This window comes from Vulpes lagopus, chromosome 9 (assembly GCF_018345385.1).
Source record: "Vulpes lagopus strain Blue_001 chromosome 9, ASM1834538v1, whole genome shotgun sequence".
Taxonomy (NCBI): Eukaryota; Metazoa; Chordata; class Mammalia; order Carnivora; family Canidae; genus Vulpes; species Vulpes lagopus.
The window spans coordinates 42,115,611-42,138,814 of record NC_054832.1 but is presented as its reverse complement, the minus strand read 5'-3'; the positions used below and the strand labels follow the sequence as shown (position 1 = coordinate 42,138,814).

Below are 23,204 nucleotides of genomic sequence, written 5' to 3'. Positions count from 1 at the left end.
GTGACTGTCCCGCAGAGAAGCTAGGGATTTGCTGACTGTGGAGAGTGACTGTAAGTGTTTCAAGACACTGTGAGCCTTGAAAACCAGAGAAGCAATGAGCAAGCTAGCATTTATTTGAAAAGTAAACATTAAATCCAGGTAGAGAAACAAAACACAATTTATTATCCTATTGATCACCAAGAGACTAATGCCTTTCCCTTTCCTAAAGACATTTATCCAATAAGCTTTATACACACCACAGCAACAATCTGTAACCCACTTACAGAGGTGTCACTAATACAGCATTAATCACCAACACTATGTGACTTGGAAATGGCTTCCCAGTGAGGTGGCTTACACGGTTCACAGCCTGGCGTACAACCGCCCTCGGGTCTCCTCCACCCCCAGCTCGAGGCCGTTCTCCAGCTTGAAAGAGAAAGGAGACAAAATATCCTGAGCAGTGAAGAAGTAAATTCAGGGAGGTCCCTCCTTTCTGTTCTAGGTGCACAGTACACACAGCCAGGCAACCACTAATCGGACCTGGGAAGAATCTACTACTTTTTACCAGCAACTTGATATACTTTTAAAAACCTTTATAATAACTTCATAAGGGATCCCTGGGTGGCGCAGCGGTTTGGCGCCTGCCTTTGGCCCAGGGCGCGATCCTGGGGACCCGGGATCGAATCCCACGTCGGGCTCCCGGTGCATGGAGCCTGCTTCTCCCTCTGCCTGTGTCTCTGCCTGTGTCTCTGGCTCTGTCTCTCCTTCTATCTCTCAAGAATAAATAAATTTAAAAAAAATCTTTAAAAAAAAAAAAAAGAATTACCGATTATTAGACTAATCTTTGGCAAAGAATCTCCACAGACTTCTCCATTCATGAACATTAGGGAATAAGAAAATAAAAAAGAGAAGTAGAAAAATGTACACTGACCTCCTAAAAATGAAAGTATGCCAACTAATAAATTACTGAGACATTTTAACTTGCTTTTTTATTATTCCAGATTAATAACTTGATTGCGCTTGTTAAAAAAGATGCATGCTTACTATTAAAAATTCAAATCCATCAGTACACTAAATCATAAACTTGGTAACCACAAATTGAAAAGAATTACACAAAAACTACCACTACCCAGAAACAATGATTGTTGACACTGGACGATCACACGGACCAAAGGAATAATGAGGAGTTAGAAAAAAAATATTTTTTGTAAGATGAGATGAAATTATACATACCATCTCTAAATTAAAACTTATTAAAATTAATTTTACATGATTTAATAGAAACAACTGAAGGTAACATGACTATTAAAATAATTCTTAAAATTAAATAAAAAATTCTAATCACAAGGGAAACTACTTTTCAAAAGTCCTTATATGCTTTAAAAAAAAAAAAAGATTATGAAAATCATCCAGCTGTTGGGACAATTCTTTTTACTTGCACTTTACATTTTAGCTGCTTCCTATGACATATGTGAAGGTAACAGTCAGACTTTTTCCCCACTTCACCACTTCCTGACTTGGGATATTTGGAGTATTATTTTTATACTAATAATTTTATACTTTTAATAACTTTAGTAATTCATATTATGCTGTTTAAAATAATAATTATTATTTAGGAATTTTTTTCATAATTTATACTTTAGTCTCTAATAATAAGAAACAGTTATAGTTCTTTTACCAGTTTTAACATTTATGAATTCTTTTTTTTTTTCTTTTGTGTGATTTAAATGCACATGGGCTTTTTCTTTTTTTTTTTTTTTCTTTTTTTTTTTTTTCCTGAGAGGAGATCATTGTTTCTCTTTTTCTGAGGCCAAGTTTGTGGCGAACTACCTGTCTATTGCCTTCATACTTAAATTATTTTCCCCCAAACTGTTTGAACATTGCTCCCTCATATTCTAACACTGATTGTGTAGAAATCCAAAAGCAGGCTGATCGGGAGGTGGGGGAGCCCTCCATGTAGTTAAAGAGTTTTCTGTGTGCCTGTGATATCATTTCCCTATTTTTTGCCATTCATTTTAATCAGCGAAAATGTGGTTCTGTGTGATTTTTCTGGGTTTCTGAGATGCAGAGGTGTTCTCACTATGGAGATTCAATGTATCTCCTCATCGCAGGGGAATTTTTTTCATTCTGTGTATAATTCTTATGCTTCATTGGGTTATTTATTCTGAAGATACCAGTGACATATTATGTTGAATTCTCTTTTCTCATAGCTATTATTGCTTTGTTCCCTTTGCCTTTTTCCTTTGTATTCACTGTGATGATCCCAAGAGTTAGCAAATTGCATTTTTTGTAATGAATCAATTTATCTTTGCTTTTTTCTTTCCTTTCCTTTCCTTTCCTTTCCTTTCCTTTCCTTTCCTTTCCTTTCCTTTCCTTTCCCTTTCCTTTCCTTCCTTTCCTTCCTTTCCTCCCTTCCTTCCCTCCTTTTTTCTTTCTTTCATGTCTTAGCTTTTCTTTCTAATTTTGTGTATTGGCTTTCAATTTGTTTTCCTGCCTCTTCAATCTCCTTCTCATCTCATTCTACTGTTTTACTGATTTTTGTCTTTGAATTCTGATTGTATTTCATAGGATGAAGCATATTATGTTCCTTTTTACTTTTCTTCAGAACCAATATTCTCATATTGCAGGGTTTTAATGCTATTATGTTCTTTCCATACTTAGCATGAGAAAACATACTGACTATTAAAGATTCTCTGTAGGGCTTTGATAGGGATCTCAAAAGTCTAAAACATACAAATTGTATTATATTATTATATTATATTATATATAAATATATATATATAAATATATAAATTATATTTCCCAAAGAAACCTTCCTTGTTGCCAGACATTTTTGATAGCTGCTATTTGCTATGACAAAGATGACAAAGTATGATAGAACCTCCATGATTTGTGACCTACTGATCTCTACCTAGCTGTCTTTTCCTCTGAGTTACAAGGGAGGACAAAGCTTGTACTTAATGCAACAGATGGTAGTATGTGTGCCTGTGTATGTATATGTGCTCATGCACAGTGTGAGATGAAAGAAGGGGATGATAAAAAGTTCATCTGGACTCCCCCCACCACCCCCTCTCTCTGATCAAATGGCCTATGCCAAGACTGACTCCATGTAGTTTGACTGTAACCAAGTCTAGGAGGGAATAATTTAGGAATTGTAATGATTAAACTATTAAAAGCAGATTCTGTGTCTATTGAAGATTTTCTTGAAATTTTCTTTTGTAAGATTTTGCACTGAAAACAATATTGGCTGTCTACTATTTGATGCTTTCTCATATTACACCTATCCATTCTTCCTCATGCAGAAAAAAAAATTTTTTTTTTAACTAAGAGATTCTTGAAATCTTAAGAAGGAATGGAAGCAGTATTCTAAATTTGACTGTGAAATTACTAATGTACAGTAACCTTTCCTGGAGAGTGAGACTAATTCTTTATCACAGCCTTCAATAGGTTTTATTTTTAAGGTGCTTAGGATGGCCCATAAGTTCCATGTCAAATCCCATAATATTCCTTTAGCATATTAAGAGATGATGCTTAAAATTCTGAAGTTTCTAGAACTAAAGTTAGAATTCTCCCTACAATATATTTATAGTATATATATATATATATATATATATATATATATATATATCTGATAATTTTCAGAAAGTTTTGGAAAGGATGGGAGAGCATCTAGGAAATTTGGCACTTCAACTGCAGGAGTTGTCTGAGGGGACATGACCACCTGGGGGCTCATGTGACAACTGCCAGTTATTTTACAAACTGGGGAGGCCTGATCTTGCTTCCTGGAAAATGCTTTTCCCAGTGGCAACTCCGCCTGTGTAGGACATACCCAATCGATGAATTTCAGCTGTCATCATGATTGACATGGATCACTGAACAATTGACTAGACTGTGATGATCAGTATTGATTGTGAATGTGTCTGAAATTAAAATATTGGATATGCTAAAGACGATTCATTTTATGAATGTGGAATACAGTCATTGAACCACGAATCTTTAATTCCCATGCTGGTCACCTCGTCTTATGCAGACCTAAACATTCATTTTCCTCCATTTTTCCTCTAAAAGAAGCAAAAATTTAAATGGTTTCATAAGAGAGGTAGACAAGCACCTAAGACTTCTTCCATTCAACATTTTTTAAAAGAGAAAGAAAAATATACTCTAAAAAATCACCTACAATAGCAATCATTCCTACCAGTGTACTGTGTATATATAAGTAGATAAATATAGGGATATGTAGGCATAGATATACAGTATATATACAGATAGATACAAGTATCTATATATCTTAGACCCCCTGTGTGAATTCCATGAGCGTAAGGGCAGTATTAATTAATTTACTCAACTCATAAGTAAGCAGGTTTACGATGTGTCAGGCACTTTCCACATACAGAGATTCAGGCACTTCTCTAGATGCAGAGATAAAAAAATGCCAAGTCTCCTGTTGCTCCCATAGTCTGGAGGCGGGTGGGTGCAGACTGGATGAAATAACCACATCAGTAAATGTTAACTTCAAGGAGTGTGAGTACATTTTCAGTGAACAATCTAGTACAGTGAGTGAAGAATGGGGGAACTAGCTAAATGAGGCAGACAGGGGAAGTTTGCTGAGGAAATGATCATTAGCTGACACATGATTATTAGAGTTGGGGTCCACTTGAGAAAAGTAAATAACTATGAAGGAGAAGGGTGGGCTGAAGATGCAGGAATAATCCAGGCAGAGGGAAAAGTACTTCTGTAGTCAGAATGGCACAGAATTTGAAATTTGGAGAAGATGGATGTGGCTAAGGAAGGGTAAGAAAGCAAGAGCAGGTATGATGAGACATGCAGCTTGAGGGAAAGGTGGGACAAACAAATGCAAAGGCTGAGTAAAATGACATACACCCCAGTAAGTCTAAAATGTCTCTGTTGATGCCTGCTGTCCAGTATAATTAATTGTAACATACCCTTTCACTCTTAAATGCATTCCAGTGTGCTGAGGAAGTTAAGCGATTGCCCTACTCAAAGGCCTTATTAAAGATTTTGGTCTTTCTCCTAACTCCTAACAATGGGAAATATTTAAAAATGTTTAAGAAAGTAAGAGACATGATCCCATTTTAGGCTTGAAAAGATGATTGCATGCTTGACGGGGACAAGAGTACATGCTGAGAATCCAGGTAAGAGGCTATTGCAGGAGTTGGGGAAGGGATGGCAGTAATATGAAGAAGGTAATGCGAGAGGAAATAGAATGAACGAATCTGATGGCTTCTTTGCTTTCATTTGTACCAGATTTGGTTCCAAATGGAATTCCTGTACAGATCCAGCCATTGACTTATTGGTGCTTCATAGATCTCAGGATGCATTATGCAATTCCCTAACAAATGCAGAATAGTCCAGTGCTTAGGGGTTGGTGACACTCATGAGATTATTTCACGAGGGGCAAGCCGTGTACACATAAAGAAAAGAACTTAGTGAGCACTCATCTTCCTTTTCTCATTATAGACATAGACCATGAAGAATGCTGGAAATATTAAGTCTGAAGCTGCTGGATTTATTCCCAAAAACATTTTTTAATTCCTTGGCTTCAAGGCACTATTGAAGAACCTTTGATAAACACCATGCAGTTAAGAGAGACCACAGTATGCCTAAGGCCATCTGAATATCTCTGATTGCAGCAGGAGATAGAGAAGAAAAGTTTTCTAGAGAAAACTCTGGGTCCTTAGAAGACACAACAATTCACCGAAGAAGCAAGCAACAATTAAAAAAAAAAAAATTAAAATCCTCATTCAGTCAATCACTCAACTATCAACTACTAAGCATCTATTTTGCCATGAAGTGTCCTAAACTGTGGAAGTATAGCTGTAGATATGAAAAATTATGGTCCCTGTCCTCCTGGCTTTTACCCTCAAATAAGACATATGCAAGACCAATGGAAGACAGAAAATGAACAAATATACATATACACATATTTTCAAAATTATTCCTGAGAATTTTGACTAATGTTAATAAAATAAGATAGAGGAACCTGGTTTGAGGGAAGATAACATGCTAAGGGAAAGCTCTTGCTGGATGTGATATTTGACTTAAACCCATACAAAAAAGAAGACAGTCATTTGAAACTAGGAGGAGTCCAGAGCAAGTGCAAGCATGCCTGTTGGAAGCATGAAACAAAAGGAAAGCTAAGATGTCTGAGAGGTAGCGAGAGATGGGGAAATGCAATGCAATGAGGATGGAAAGGTAGGAAGCAGGAACCAGGTATTGTAAGGCTTTATGGTCTGCAGGAATTTGGGTTTGCTCAAATGGAATGGAAACCATTGGAGAGTTTCAGGCAATGGAAGCCATTGGAGAGTTTTGGGCAGAAGAACTCTGTGACATAAATTAAAAAAAAAAAAAATCTCTGACTTCTGTTTTAAAAGGCCACTGTCAAGTGTCAATGATCATGAGTCTAGTTTTGGGTTTGTTACGGGAGACCATTTGAGAAGTGATTACATCTGGAACTAGGACGATGGAAGTGGGTAGATTTGTGACATGTTTTGAGTTAGAAGTGAAAGGCTTTCCTGAGAGACTCAATGCATGGGTTAAGAGAAAGGCTAAGTTAACTCTTCCCTTTAAGAAAATGACAGATGATGGTGCAATTTGTTGATATAGGGGGAAAAATGGGAGAGAAAAACATTTGGGATGACAAGAATCAAGGGTCACATTTTTGGCATATTAATTGGAGATAACATCTAAGTTGGTAGTTGGATACGAGTCTGTAGTGATTATCAGATGCTGTAGATGCTTGTTGCATAGGGTAATCTGGTAGTCATTAGTATATATATGTTACATAATGTTATATAAGGTCATGGGGTTGTAGGAGATCACTAGGGGAAAAAAACTACTCAATTGGAGTTCCGTTGAAGGGAACCAAGACCAGATGGCTTTATGGGATAAGGAGTGGGCCACAGTAGGTGAGTGGGATACAGAGAAAAGAACCAAGGTGAAGCAAAGAAAGAGAAGTTTAAAGAAGGGTGTTTAAGGAGAATTATAAAAGATTGGGGCAGCTGCCCTGTGGGGGGTTTTGACTTTGAGAAGAAAGATAAAGATGATTGTTTTCTGTCTAACCTTCTCCAAAATGCTTTCAAGAGACTCTCAGAGAACATATCCGTGATCTTTCGAAGATTTTATGTGGATTCACTTTTATTTTCTTTTGAATGTATGACAAAGGGGAGATCAGTCTCAAGGTAACTAAGTCATATCTTAGCTGCTCATCTATTATTCCATTGAATTCACATCACAGTCTCATGCAGGAGACCCTCCTATATTGCCATTTCACATTTCAACTTAAAATTAAATCATTTGTCAGATTTAAATTTCTAATACTCAAGTGTTTGTTTGTTTGTTTTTTTTTCTATCTCAAAACTATCCAGGAACTAAAAATTAAAAAAAAAAACAAAAAACACAGGTTTAGTGTTAAAAGTTTATTTGTTCCATTTTTATTTACCCAGAGGAAACAAAAAGACAAATGGAGGTCTGGCTTTTTCTTTGCTTGAAAAGGTGCCTGGCTTTTTCTTTGCTTGAAGGACAGAGACCCTCATATACATCCAGTGAAAACGATTTGAGCAGCCATCCAGGATTCCCAGGCAGATCTGTGAAGTCAGAATGCTTCCCGCGGCATCTCCAGGAGCAGAGGCTCGTAGAATAGTATCTTTTGAGGTGGCTCTTCAAGGTTTCCATCTGCTACAATGAGTGTAATATACTGTGGACTCTTCCATCAATGGAATCTTGGGTTGGATGGCCTGTCCGTTCATCATCTACTAACAGAGACTCCAAATCCCTCACTCAATGCTTAAGATTCTCTACCTTGAGAATTGGTTCTTATTTACTATTTCAAATATCTTTCCCTCCTAAGGACCATATTAGTCCACAGTGTATACTCATCATATGAGCTAATGAGCTTTTCTGCCATCAACTTAGGTAATTTGTAAGATAAGTTTAATATATATTCTGATTGTTATAAATGACATTTTACTTAATAATTTTTTATTATCCAGATTCATAAATATTTTGTAGTATACTTGCACCAGAAATAGGATCACTGAAAGCATTAAAGTAGATATGTTTCACCTTTAGAAAATTGAGCCTTTCCTTATAAACTTCTCTCCGCCACCCAAGAGTCACAGAAGTCATCCAAAGTCACAGCTAGGAAATTGCAGTCAGGATTAAAATTCAGGCATTTCTGATTCCAGAATCCTTGCTTTCAAACTTCCTAGCATAGTGAATACTCAATACGTATTGGTCCATTTCTAGTACTCACTAAGTAAATATTTGTGGATAAAATTAATATTCAGAGAGTCTGGATTCTAGTTATATATGTATAGCATACATACTGATCTTTGAGGAAAAGTGAGCGTTTATGAGTATTATCAGTTTCATCAGCTACACTATAGAAATAAATATACCCTATTACCCAGAATGTGCCATCAATCAATAAAAAAAGAACTACATAATATTACAGAAGTTTTTGGACTGCTAAATCATATTCCATTATTTTAAACACATGTTACTTTTGTGCGAAGCTTGTTGCCAAGAGAAGCAAAAATAATTATTAGGACTTAGTCATCTTGTCCAAAACTCCCACACATGTACCCTTTTTGTCAAATACCATTGCTGAAAGTGACTTGCCCACAGTCACATAGTTAATGACAAAATTAGAACCAAAGCTCAAATGTTCTGACTTTAGTCCATGTACTTTATTACGTAACAGCTTTTGGTCATTGTCATTGTCCACATTTCCCTTCTCATTTTGATATCTGAGATACTTGAAAACAGGAGTTATATATATGGATTATTTATCATTCATAGGCTATCTCTGTATAGCTCGACTGTGCCCACCCCTACATGACGTAAAAGCCATTTTCTACGCTTTAGAGTTTTTTCTTCAAGAATATATGCAGATTAGAGATGCCTGGATTGCTCAGTGGTTGAGCTTCTGCCTTCAGCTCAGGTGGTGATCCTAGGGTCCTGGAACCAAGTCCCACATCGGGCTCCCCACAGGAAGTCTGCTTCTCCCTCTGCCTGTGCCTCTGCCTCTCCCTCTGTGTCTCTCATGAATAAATAAATAAGATATTTTTTAAAAAAAGAATATATGTAGATTAGGCACCAGACTTTCTACCTTGAGGGCTGTTACATTAACTGGTTCCACAAATGTGCTAAACAAAAAATAAAAATGGACAAAAGATTTTCATTGGCAATGCAGAATGTTCTCAATATTATTGTTTAATCAACCAACAACCTGAATCTGGCCTTGTGTAAAGCATTATAATTCTTATATACACTTGGATAGGTCAGAGGGAATCACATTAAAAATTTCCCTAACCTGGGATCCCTGGGTGGCTCAGCAGTTGAGCGCTGCCTTCAGCCCAGGGCCTGATCCTGGAGACCCTGGATCGAGTCCCACATCATGACCCTTGCATGGAGCCTGCTTTTCCCTCTGCCTGTGTCTCTGCCCCCCCCTCTCTCTCTCTCTCTCTCTCTCTCTCTGTGTGTGTGTGTGTGTGTGTGTGTGTGTCCCTGATGAATAAATAAATAAAATCTTAAAAAAAAAATTTCCCTAACCTAATGCTGGTGCATCGTCTGCAGTCCACAGGACAATGCTCATTGGAAAGTTTTCTTTTGCCTTCTCATATTGAATAGTACATTGATATATTATGTGTTTCCATATGTTGTTGTTATGACTGTGACAGATTTCTGAACAATTTTCATTACCTATTACTCCCAACCTCAAGTGATCTGAGGAAATCATTTTATGGTAGGCTAAGACATTTCTTCAATGTGAAAGTAAAAAGGAATTACTTTGACACAGTAGAATGCAATAAAGCAATTTGTGATCAGTTCGAATAAGATGAGGGAGAAAGAAAACAAAGTCTTTGGCACTGGGAGTGTCTGCCTCTTGCTTTGATATCTTTTCTAATGCTGCAGAAGCAAGTTGGGTCATTTCTCCTCCTCCCAGGCTGTTCACTTACCATCTGTCAATGTTGAAAAAATACAAAGAACACTGTATAATTATTTTCCTTATGAAAAACATGAATGCAAACTTTCTTAGAGCTAAAACTTTCTTAGAGCAGCATAATCAGCTGCAAAATAGGAATGGATTTCCTTCACAACTGTGGGGGCAAAGAAGCATCCTGTATCTTTATTTCTCTGTCTCTCCTGGCTGGTAGAAAGTTTAATCTCAGTTTGAGTGTTTCTCTTTTTTCATAAGATTATACAAGAGCTTAAAAGTCATGAAACTTTGAGAATACCCTCTGTCCTTGCTTTATCATGACCATCAATGAGTTGAAACTTGCCCAAACCTGGGTGGTATTTTGGAGACTGAGTAGCTTTGTTGCTCATAGAATCCACTCCTTCCAATCTACTTGGGCCATCAGGAACTGTGTTAGGCTCTCAACCTCTGGGCCCTTACAGCTCCTTTCCATTCCCTCAAAAGTCTATCCTACATGATTTCTGCCATCTCTGAAGCACTGGGGGAATTGGCCACAAGGATACCTGGTTCCCAAATCTTGGTTTCTAAATATTATCTCTCTAAAAGAAAACAAAACTCCTTGGAGACATGATTGATTCCAAGTATAGGCAGGGAAAACACAAGGTAAGCCTGGAAAATTCTGCTCTGAAGTGCTCAAAGGATGGAGAGATGTCTAAAAGACAAAGGTCAACTAGATGGGCTTCACTGGTCAAACTACTTAACAATTTGAGCATCAAAAATGAACAAAAATCCATAAGACCATAATAATATTTAAAGAAAAGAGGTGTGAGAGAAGATAAATAGGTAAATAAGAATAACTAATAAACATGGGAGACATAAAAAAATTAGAAAATAATCATTTTGCTCACACACCAAGATTGGGACATCATTGAGCAACAGGATATTCACATAATTTCAAAATATTGTACCACACGGTACTTCTTGGTTGCAAAAAGAGCTGGGAGATATAATAATCTAAGTGAACATCACCAATAACAAGACATGCCTCTGATGTGATGGAATACAAAGTCCAAGAAAGCACCTATGTAATATTCTTGCCAAAATATTTAATTTGAATCTAGTAATGAGGAAACTATTTGGCTGATCCAGATTTGAAGACATTCTACACACCTATACTCTTCAAAAATAGTGTGTCATAAAAAACAAAAATCAAAGGGGACATATTATATTTTAAAAACTAAAGACATGTGACAAGTAAATACCAAGTGTGATCCTCAAATAGATTCTGATTTGGGGCTGGGGAGTGGAGGAGGGTCAGCTGAAAGATATTTGGGGACAGTTGTGTATTAAATAATATCCTTCTATCACTTAATTTGGAAGTGTGACAGTGGTTTTGTGCTTATGTCAAAGACTGTCCTTGTTCTAAGGGGATTTATGTTGAGGTATGAGGAAGTCAAGAGCCATAATATCTGCCTGTCTGCAACTTACTTTCAAATATTTCAGCAAAGTAATTGTGTTTGAAAGAGATAAAGCAAAGGTGGCAAAATGTTAACAGGTGGTGAAGTCAGGTGAATGTTATATGGGTATGCATGGTACTTTGCTGTGGGTTTGAAATAAAAACTTTGCAAAACAGCTTTAAAAAGAAGGTAAACGTAAGATAAAAGTTAAAGATAAAATTTTAAATTTTGAAAACGAAGATAGGAAGACTCGGTTGTCTTAGGGGTGGTTGCAACAGTGGGTTAGAGGGGTCAGATGGATAAAATTGCCTCTCGTACTATTATTATTATCCTACAGCTTAATGTTATATATAGCTAATTTCTCTGTGAGGTTATTCTGCTGACTAATAAATATAGGAAAAAGAAAAAAACTCCTGAAGCATATAAACCAAATCATGAATAAATAATGGATGAGAGAGAGTTTGTATATGGGGTGGGGTGAATGTGGATTCTGTCCTAGGCAAAATCACAGGTTGGCAGCTACATGTAAGCCAAATCTGGCCTCTGATCTAAGCCATACATTTGTATATTCGAAGCTTCTCCTAAAAACCAAATATATTTTAGTTTTTCAGTCAGAAGAACAAAAATGAGAAAGAACTAACTAGTATAGTATACTCAATGATTAACTTTTCCAAGATTTGTTTCCAAATGAAGGCTATTAGATTGACTTTTGAAAAAGAGGGCAGGCATAAATAAAATAAGCACATAAATAAAGAAGAGCTAGAGAATTCATTTAAAATTGTACATTAGGATAGATGGGCAAAGTGCATGATAAGACTTATTTGACATTACTTGGTACTTACATAAAAATATGAGCTTACTTTTCCAGGAATCATAAAACACATTTGCTGAATCATTTACTAATTCCACTGGCGCCTCCGGAGAAATGTGTCAAATATTTTGGAGCTTTCTGAAATCGGGTTCAGAAAGGTTAAGTAGCTTGCCAAGCAGCACAGCACAGCACAGCTCAGCAAATTACTGGAATGAAAAAAAGAGGGAACTCTGTACTTGAATCTTGGTTGAACCTACCCAGAAGGGAGTCAAGAATTTTCTCTGGGACCTTTCCATGAACTAGAACTTTTTGTATTTTAGAGGGAAAGGGAAAAACACTAGCTACCATCTGGAAAATGCATGTCACTGAGTGGCTTTACAGGATTAGCTCTGCCTACTTTAATATGGTAACTCAACCCTGTTGGTAACCTTGGATTTAAAAAGGGTTAAATCAAGGAAATTAAATCAAGGAAATTAAAGCTATTCTGTTCTTATAATTCAGTTTATCATCGTTTTGATAAAAAAAAAAAATTAAAAAAAAAAACAGCCGACAGATTCTCTCCTTTTATTCTTGGTGATTTATGTCTTAAGGAAACAAAGACCAAAGTGAGCAGACTTGAGTCTTGTTTCCTTACTTCTCTTGGGTGACCCGAAATGAAAGTCTTGGCAGGGCCCACTGCCTTCCTGCGGTCCTCCACATACACGGCTCCCGTCCCTGGCAAGCATGAGGAAGAGGAAAAGCCAAGCTCTGTGCCTTTTCTTTCTTTCTTTTCTTTCTTTGCTTTCCTTTTCTTTCTTTTCTTTCCTTTCCTTTTTTCTTTTCTTTTCTTTTCTTTTCTTTTCTTTTCTTTCTTTCTTTTCCTTTTTTTCTTTCTTTTCCTTTTTTTCTTTCTTTCTTTCTTTTTTTTTTTTTTTTTTTAAGTCTAGCTTCAGCCCGATTTCATAAAGAGCTCTGGAACATGAATTGCACCCCATAGCTTGACCTGCCCAGACACAAAGTAGCTGACCTGCTGTACCCCCACATGAGCTGGTCACTAGCTACGGGCTACCTCTGGTAGGGTGGCCTGTCCTTCTATATATCCCAAGCAGGGTGGCTTCTACAGGCTGAGGTGGCTCCCATCAGCCAATGGCAATCCTCTAAGAGGCAACTGTAAGCTATTATTATTAGCAAATAGTAGCAAAGTGAAGGTCTGCTCAAGGCACCGAGAGCATCTATAGCAACAGCCAAATACCCAAAAAACATTATTTACAAAAATGAAAATTATAGCCCAGTAAGAGCATGTGTTCCATACACACTTGAAACCCATGTACATTCGGCAATCCTTAGGTATCGGTTTCTACTAACCAATTAGGTCCGGTTGACGATTGTTGGTGTCCATCTTTTCTGCTTTGCTGTTTACTTATTCTATCAATTACTGAGAGAAGATTGTTAACATCATCAATTATGATTGGGTACTTTTTACATTTGACTTTTTATTTCTGTCATTTTGGCTTCATGTACCTGGAGGTTCTGAGATACATTCACATTTAGGATTATGTGTCCCCAGTGAATAGACCTTTTGATCATCGTGACATGTTTTCCTTATCTCTAACAATACTCCTTGTTTTCAAGTTTACTTTGTGTGATATTACTTGATTAATCATTTTTTCATGTTTCCATACTTTTTATTAAAAAAGAGAGAAGGCCAAAAAGAAAAGAAATTCTTCGGCTTTATCTCCATGTTGTTACCTACCCAGAGAGGAATATCTACGCCACACCGACCCTGTGCAAATCATTGCTCGGGATGTTTTCACCTGAAGAAACTCACAGAAGCATTAAATAATAACCTGTAAGTCCACTTTCTAGAAACCATGGTACATGTGTTCACTTAGAATTTGAGTCTATTCTAAGTTCTTCTTATGTATACAGTATCCCAGACTTTATTTATTCTTCCCGGTTTAGACTGGATCCTGAAAAACCATCTGAATACATAGTCTCAAAACTCATAATTCAAAATAAGACAATAGTAGGATTAGCATTTCTTTCTTTTGGAAAACTGGGCTTTGGAGGGAAGAAAGTGAGGGTGGGAAGGCTGTGTCTCAGCCATGCCCTACACGATATAAGCAAATGTATGTCTTGATGAGTTGTTCCCACGTTGTTTAATATAGTTTTATAAAAAGCTTGATAATATTCAAACTTGTTACACTGGCCGGGCTCACATCCAGGCTTCCTAATGCTGACAGGGCATGTGGCCTTCTTTTAAGTATTTTGTAGTTGTTATGAGACTATATAAATAATAGAGAGATTTCTGAAAGCGAATTTATGTGGTACAATAATTCTGGGGTGTGTTGTTTTTTAAAAAATAATGTTGCTTTGACAGCATCTTAATGCTGTTTTTGCTCTGACAACTTTATTTACAATAGATTTGACTTCATACACTTTTATATTTGTCAAAATCAAACCCTGAATCAGAACCTGGGTTTATCCAGGTTCCTTCAAAACTACACTAGACACATTGCTCATTAGGCATCTGTTTATTCCAAAACACACACATACACAGGGGATAGAATTAGATAACACTTTTTTGGCTTACTAAATGGGTTAGACTTAGTAAATATGGTACTCGCTTTTCAACTGATTTTGCCATCTGTCAGCAAACTTATTGTTTTTAGCAGGGGTTTTTCTTGTGATAATTTACAAGTTGTTTTTCTTCCTTTGTTCTTTTCATGAAGATACATGTCCTTACAAAATTTAAGAGGAAATAACACATAAAATAAATATAAATTTAGCCACCAAACAGAAACAGCAGAGACCAAATGGCTGCTGGAGAGTTAAAAGGTACATAAAACATTAACCACAGAATTTTTATTTATTTATTTTTGTTTTTTTTTTTAACGGGGATGGAAGGCGAGTAGTGAGACACAGTATTCTGCAGGTGACTTCTCAGTCCCAGCTCCAGCTGGGATGCATCTGTACAAGAGAAATATCACACAGTGGAAGGAATTCATTTCTCAGGAAAAGATGCAGAACAGGGAACCCCAGGGGCAGTGGAGTTTCCGATAAAGCCATCTTGTTCTGAAATCTGCCCTCTGCCAGGATCCTAGCCTCTACCTTTTGCACAGTGCTTGCTCTGTCCAGCTTACACAAGGAGGCTTTGTTGTAGTTCATGTCCACCACTGTCTAACTGCACACCCTGGAGAAGTTACTCAGCCTCTCAAAGCCTCAGTTGTCCTGAGAAGCAAGTATATTCCATTGTGTTTCTAGTACGGTGCCTGATAGTTCTTCTGTGTTCACTACTTCTTGGTCAGAGCTAGGTTTTACATGTCTACTTTTGAGGACAGTGAACTCCTCGAGAGAAGAACCGTGTCCGGTGCTCTTCCCAGTGCCCAGAATTTAATGGGCAGCCAGTCAACGTTTGTTGAATGACTTGGTAAATGAATGGGAGGTCAAATTCATAATAAATCTATCACATTATTTGTATCTGATTCTCAAAGCAACCTTCTGAATTATTATTTCCTATATATTACAGATAAGAAAATAGAAGGCCCTAAAAGGGTCTATGACTTGGCCAAGCATACAGAATTAGTCAGTGAACTGAAACTCAAGGCCAAGTCCGGTCATTACTGCTGTTGGGAAGGAGAAGTTCGGAAATGATATCAAAGGTGAACATTACACCCATTTTTCTGGTTTGTATACACAATTTTAAACATTTGCTTATGAGTTCATACCTTTATAATTCACAAAATAATTTGGCTTTCATCTATATGGCTTGAGAAATGTTGGGTTTTATTTCAGATGGCAAAGAGAAAAATGGGAATATTTTGGGAAGTGGGCACTTTGTCCTTTTAATGACTCTGAACTCAAAATGTAGTCAGACTCCATCCCCTAAAATCCCCTAAACTAAAATCTCCTCCCCGTTCTATCTTTTAGGAAATCCACAAGTATAGCCGTCACTATTTATTGACCACTGCTGGAATTGTACATTATTTCTATTCCTTACAACAACTTTAGAGGTTAGATATTATTACTCACAGCTCACGAGTGAAACAGAAATTCAAAGAAGTCAAGTCACTACCTCCAAATTTGCCTAAAATCTTAAGGAAGCTTTACTTCATGCCAGTGCTTTCAAACTGTAATATGCATGTATCTGTTAAAAATGCAGATTTGATTGTGTAGATCTGAGATGGAACCAAAGATCCTGCATTTCTAACAGGCATCTAGTTGTCAAGGTTGCTGTTCCACAAATCACACTTTGAGTAGCAAAGCTCTTTACTACACCACCATCTCAAATTCAGACACCCCAGCATTCACCTTTACTCCCTAGCAATCCCATGTCCAGAATTCTGCTTAAAAGACTAATATTTTGCTTTCTTACCATATTGGTCCTTCTGATATATTACCTGACATTTTCTCCTTTCTGTTCCGTGCTGCCACATGTAGCAGAAATTTTAGAGCAGCTGCTATTGAAAACCACCCTGCCCTCCATCTCATCAGCTTTCTTAAATCTGAAGACTGTATTAAGATCAGCAATTGTGGTCATGAGTGAGTGAAAGGAGGGGGAAAAATGAGAGAAGTGATAGTTAACATAGCAGAAGAAAAAGAAAAAATATTAAGCACTGAAACAAAAGTCTGCAACCTAAGAAGAAGAAGAAAAAATAGAGGCAGATCTTAGAAAGTCACTCCAGGGAAATTTCTGGGGAAATTCTATGCAAGAGCAAAGAAGCATGGCAAGGAAAACATAGGAATGAAAAAAAGCTGTAAAGGGTATTTGACATCACAGTCTTAACTAAACGGTGATGTGCAAAGTGAAAATCAATGGAGGCTAAATATTTAAGCATAATGACTGCCTAAAAGTGATGGGAGCAAATGGAAGAAGAAGCCATACATTTTATCGAAGCTGTTGAAGGAGATGATATCAGAGAAATCCCAAGTGGGGGCAAGGTATCACGGAATGAAATCAGACACGACCAAGAAAGAAGACTCATGGATCAAATTTCGGCATGGACCATGAACTGAAGACCTAATTGAACAAATAGCCAAGGAACTGATAATAAATCTAAATGGTTAGGGGCCAAGGGAGGAGGATCGGGGTGGAGCAGGAACAGAGAGAAAGGGGACCAGCAACAGAAAGAAGCAAAACACTAAGGGGACAGCAGTGACAAAATCAAACCCAGATGATGAGTCCTGTGTCTTTTCATTCTACGGATATGTACCTGAGGCTGAGTGGCCAAAAAGATCTTAAATACTTAGTTTTGTTTAGAAGAGAGGCACAAATATAGTCCCCGGTGAGATGAAAATGATCAAGTAAGTGAAGCAATCCAAGTGCAAGCCAGGTGCCTAAGGTCCAGAGGAAATATCACTTCCAGCCTGTCTTCGTCCTGTCCCCCCTGCTCCCCTTCCCTTCCCAGCCGCTCCTTCCCCTTTCCCTGTGGCTTTGTTTCCATGGAAATCTATGAAGGAAAGTAATGTTTTGATTGCAGTGAGAAGTGCTTGGGGGTCATTTGTTCACTGATATCAGAAATCATGAAAAGAGACACAGTCACATGGATGGGGAGAGGGGAAGGCAGAGATTTACAGCAATAGGGACAAAGGCAAAGTGTAGCAACCAAATTCATCTCATTCATTCCAAGGAAGTAGGTAAAATTTGACTTACAGGTCTTGTGCTTGATCCGAATTGTTCATATGTTTTTCAGATGCAGTTTGATATTCAAGAGTAAATGGTTCATTTTTTGAACCATTTTATTCTTTTGTTTTATGATTGAAGTATAGTTGACACACAATGTTACATTAGTTTCAGGTGCACAACCTAGTGATTTGGCAAGTTTATACAAGACGCTGCACTTACCGCAAGTGTAGCTGCCATCTGTCCCCGGTCAATGCTATTACAATACCGTTGATTACATTCCCTATGCATTACTTTTTATCCTGTCTTCTTCATTTCATAACTGAAAGTCGGATTTCCCATTCCCTTCACCCATTTTGTCCATCTTCCCCTCCCCACTAGCAACCTTTAGTTTGTTCTCTGTTGATGCATCTGTTTCCTCTTTGTTCTTTGATTTCATTTGGTTTTTTGTTTTGTTTTGTTTTAGATTTATATGTAAGTGAAATCATAGATTATCTATCTTTGATTTATTTCACTTAGCATAGTACGCTTAAGGTCCATTCACATTGTCACAAGTAACAAGACCTCATTTTCTAAAAGGCTGAATAATATGCCATTATATATATATATATATTTCCCTACCTTGGTTATTGTAAATAATGCTGCAATAAATGTAGGGATACACATACCTTCTCCAATTAGTGTTTTCCTTCTCTTTGGGTAAATAAGCAGTAGTGGAATTACTGGATTATATGGTATTTTTACTTTGAATTTTTTGAGGAAACTCCCTACTGTTTTCTACAGTGGCTGCACCAGTGTACATTCCCACCAACAGTGTACAAGTGTTTCTTTTTCTCCACATCCTCACCGACACTTCTTATTTCTTGTCTTTCTTGTTTCAGTCATTCTGACAGGTATAAGGTGACACCTTGCTGTGGTTTTGATTTGCATTTCCCTGATGATCAGTGATGTTAAGCATCTTTTCATGTGTCTGTTGGCCATCTGTATGTCTTTGGGAAAATGTTTATTTAGATCTTCAGGCCATTTTTTTTTTTTTTTTCTTCAGGCCATTTTTAACTGAATTTTTGGGGGAGTTTTTTTTTGGTGTTAAATTGTGTAGGTTCATTATATATTTTGGATATTAACCCTCTATTGGATATATCATTTACAAATGTTCTTCTCACTAGGTTACCTTTTTGTTTTGTTAATGGTTTCCTTTGCTATGAAAAGAAATTTTATTTTGGTGTAGTTTATGGGACTACTACTCAGCACTGATTAAATTTTTCACACAGCATCTCATTTGTTATAGATGAGGAACAGGAAGTTTAAGAATGAGAAGTGCAGTTAAACTGAGTCCAGAATACAAGTGTTATTTTCTCTTAAGGGAGAGTGTATAATACCATTGTTCTTATAAAAGAGGTATCGGCCATGAAGAGCCTTGGGTACTCAGGGAAAATCATGACCGATGGCCTTGAGGGCAGAATTTACCTTTGGAACTCCATACAATCTTCCTGCCTCCCTCACTGGCATTCTTTCCAGCCCTTTCACATACCCAAGGCCTAAACTATCCTTCCGCTATCCAAACAGAGACAGATGTAATATTATCATGAATGGTCAGAGAAACCAATAGTCCATTCACACTCAATTTCACAGTGAAAATTCAGATATCTGGATTCCCAGGTAAGTTTCCTTTCTATCATACCACACACAGTTGATTACTATAAGCCAGATTCACCCAAACCCAACCCAATAATGCAATTCTATAGATACCTCCTAAATGCCTACTGCATACTAGTCCATCTGCTAGTTGCTGGGAATGAGTAAATTTAAGTCCTTAAGGAATGCAGCCTCCCCTACCGGAGAACAATAATCACAATATTGAATTATAAGTTTAATGATGAAGTAGCCCAAGGAAAGCATAAGTTTTTGAAACTTTGAAAAAGCAAATACTTCAAGTTCAAGTTAGGAAATCAAGAAAGGCTTCAAGCAGCATTTGAGAATAGAGGGAGAATGGAATATTTGAGGTAATGTTCTAAGTAGAACATGTAAGTATGAACAAGATATGGAAAGTTCCAGATATGTGTAGGAAGGGGGAGTGGTTCAATTTCACCACAGGACAGGGTGTATGCAGAAGGATAATGGCAATGCTCAAGAAGAGAATTGAGATCTACTTATGGCTTCCACACCAGGCTAAGGGATTTGTTTCATTCTACATGCTTGTGTTTTGTGAACTGTGAGGCCAGGATGATTAGTGGTTAAAATATTATTTTAAAGAGTACACACATTTGATTTTGCGTAACATTTAGTTTAGGATTAGAACTCTATTGGAATCCTTGGGATTGCATTAAGGAGAAAGTTTCCATTCAGCACTAAGAGTTGAAACACCTCTTTGAGAATCATTAGCATCCCTCTGCAACAAAAAAAGTGAGGATTTCAGTATCAAAGTTTTTAGCAGAAATGTGTCTAGAATTTAAGAATCTGTTTTGTTCAAATCCTATTTAATACCCATCTTGTTTATGGAATTTTTTCTAATTATTAAATAGATCTAGTTTAGTTTTTTTTTTTAATGAATATTAAAGAAAGTTGTCGATTAAGTCACAGTGAGGCAGAGTGCAGAAATGGAAACAAAAACAAAAGATGGTGTTATATCAACAGCCAAGCTTTAGGAAAAAAGTCCACAGGCCAACTGTGTCACATCAAGGAAGCCTATATGAGAGACTATTCCAGGGGAGAAATGGACAATTATGTCAAGTGCTCTAACAGGTCAAAAGGACTTGGTTTTTCAAAGGACACACTGACCTCTGAGAGCCTTCCACAGTAGATGTGGATGGAAATGAGACTAAGCAAGGATTAAATTGGCAGTGAGGAGGTAGACATGATCTAGATCGCCACGAACCACATCTGGAAGGAAAATATGGTGTTATAGAATGAGAATCCTTTTTCATATTATTTCTGGCTTGGCTAAATACTCAGTTTGTAAATCTGTGAAGGGATTTACTTACCTGAGTCTCAATTTTATGTTGATGGTATTTTTAAAAAATGTAATCTACTTCTTCTCTTGAGTGGAGCTCTTCAATATAAAGAAAACATTTGTATTGATGTGAACACAACTGCTACTGAATCCTATGTCTAAACATGCCATCCATACTCTCACCAGTAAACAAACAAAAAATCAATGAGGTAAGTACTATTATTGTTCTCATTTTGAAAGTTAAAAAAAAATGGGAGTTAGGAAAGTTCAGTTAACCTACCTAGGGGATACTGACACCGTAGAGCCCATATTTAATCCCCAAACAATATGCTGGAGCCCCCATTCCTGATGCCCATGTGTGTCATCCCTGTAAAACCTAAAAAGCAGGGATGCCTGGGTGGCTCAGTGATTGAGTGTCCACCTTTGGCTCGGGGTGTGATCCCCAGATCTCAGGATTGAGTCCCACATTGGGCTTTCTGCATGAAGCATGCTTCTCTCTCTGTGTCTCTGCCTCTCTTTCTGTGTCTCTCATGAATAAATAAAATAAAATCTAAAAACAAAACAAAACAAAACAAAAAAAAACCTAAAAAGCAAATAATAATAAGCATATAATATGGTCTGTCCAAAATGAAGAAATCAGTTCCAGAAATCAGTTCGAAAATGTTCTCTCATTGTATGATGAATCTTATAAAGGGAAGTCACTTATTTTGGTTAGGTACACTATAGTAACCAAGTACTAGAATATCTCTTTATCAAACATTTTTTTTTTTTTTTAAACCTCCTCCCAGGCCCAGCTCAAGAACCACATCCTTCATGAAGCTGCTCCTGACTCTTCCTTTTCTAAATGTCTGCAGTATTCATGGGCCGTGCCCCACCATAGAGCACTTGGTACATATATTGCATTTTTGTGTCTGCTCTGCCTCCTGGACATCTTGTTAAATTTTCTATGTCTTCTACCACAATGAGTACTTAATACATTATTTCGTGGACTACATCAAAGATCCAACACCAAATTAAGAAGTCCACACCCAAAGTAAAAACTCCCAAGGATCCTTTATCCAAGACTTCATTTTATACTCAGCTCGATACTCATGCTCTTAGCTCTCCCAGTGTTTCCACATCCAAAGCCAGGCTGCACCGAATTCCTTAAAGCTGAAGCAAGCTTATTCGGTCAGCTATAAATACAAATGTTTACTGGAACACAAACCAGGAGGAGCCTATGAGAAAAGTAAAGGGAATAAAGCTTTTGTAATTCGCTTCCTTCTCCAAGGCTCATATCTCAGGACCAAATATTTAAATAGTATTTTAACTGGCATTTAAGCTGGCCAGGTTTAACAGTTTTAAAGACAGAAGAATATTAAACTAGGCCTATTAAAGAGAGAGAGAGAGAGAGAGAGAGAGAAAGAGAGAGATCAGCACGGAATGCTCATTAAAACCCAAAGTCGCCAGCATGAATTTTCTATCATCTACGGTTCTTTCTTTTAATGTTTATTGTGCCAATTATGACATCACCATGTATCAACATGCTTGTATGTCTGCTATCTCTGCAAGCCTGTGGCACCTCACAAACAGGGACCATGTCTTTGCATGTCAGAAGGTTAGTCCTGAGTGGGTTTGTCCAACACTAACATCTGCTCCCTGTCAGACCCTTCCTGGACACTAACAACAGCCCACGTGCACTTAGTGGTTACCATGAGTTGACCTCTCCTCTAAGCCCTTTATGAAGGAATGAATTCACTTGCCCTTGTCAGAATCCAATAAAAGAAGTGCTCTAATTAATCATGCCCATTTTACAGATGGTACAACTGAGGTACAGAGAGATAAATAAAACTGTCAAGGCAGAACTAGAATTGGAAAGCAGGCCGTCCTGTCCCAACCTGCAAACGTTTCATCGCTACGGTGATGAAGTCACAACAGTACGGAGGATCAGAAAAAGTGGGCGGAAATTTCGAAGTCTGAACTAAAAACCTCTGTGCTTTTAATCAGGACCTCAGGTGATTCTGATGCAGATGGTCTGAGAACCATATTGAAAAACACCGTTTTCGGTAATAGTCATAGAACTATTTCAAATAGTAACAAATAGTAAACTATTTCTTTACTGTTACAGTTCACTGAACATTTCCACACATATTATCTCATTTCGTCCTCATAACAACTCTGCAAAGCAGGTATTACCGTTTCCCATGTTTGTGCACGAGCAAAGCAAGTCTCGGAAAGCTTACCCACGATCACAATGCTGTCACACAGATTTTTCAATTGTAAATTTTGTGCTTTTCCCATGACACTGACCCCCCTAACTGGCCTTCCTGATTCTTCTCCTGCCTCTCTCGAGCTCATAATCCACACAATAAACAAAGGATCTTTTTAAAGCATAAATCTCATCATGTCATTTCCAGTGGATTCTCATTACATCTGGGGAGCATCTAACCCCCTTACATGGCCTGCAAGGCCCCTCATCACATGGC

The 23,204-nt window shown here is 37.4% G+C and overlaps 1 long non-coding RNA gene across 6 annotated transcripts in view; it reads left to right on the top strand.

Moving 5' to 3' along the window:
• Positions 1–23,204, top strand: part of LOC121499025 — a 190,289-nt gene that overhangs the window by 150,023 nt on the left and 17,062 nt on the right. For 2 of the 6 annotated variants that reach the window (XR_005989974.1, XR_005989970.1), the window contains 2 exons: positions 13,864–14,015; positions 15,696–18,576. This is a non-coding gene — a long non-coding RNA (uncharacterized LOC121499025). Of the gene's footprint in view, positions 1–13,863; positions 14,016–15,695; positions 18,577–23,204 lie in introns of those variants that run through there. The other 4 variants (XR_005989973.1, XR_005989975.1, XR_005989971.1 and 1 more) reach the window with 3 other exon arrangements.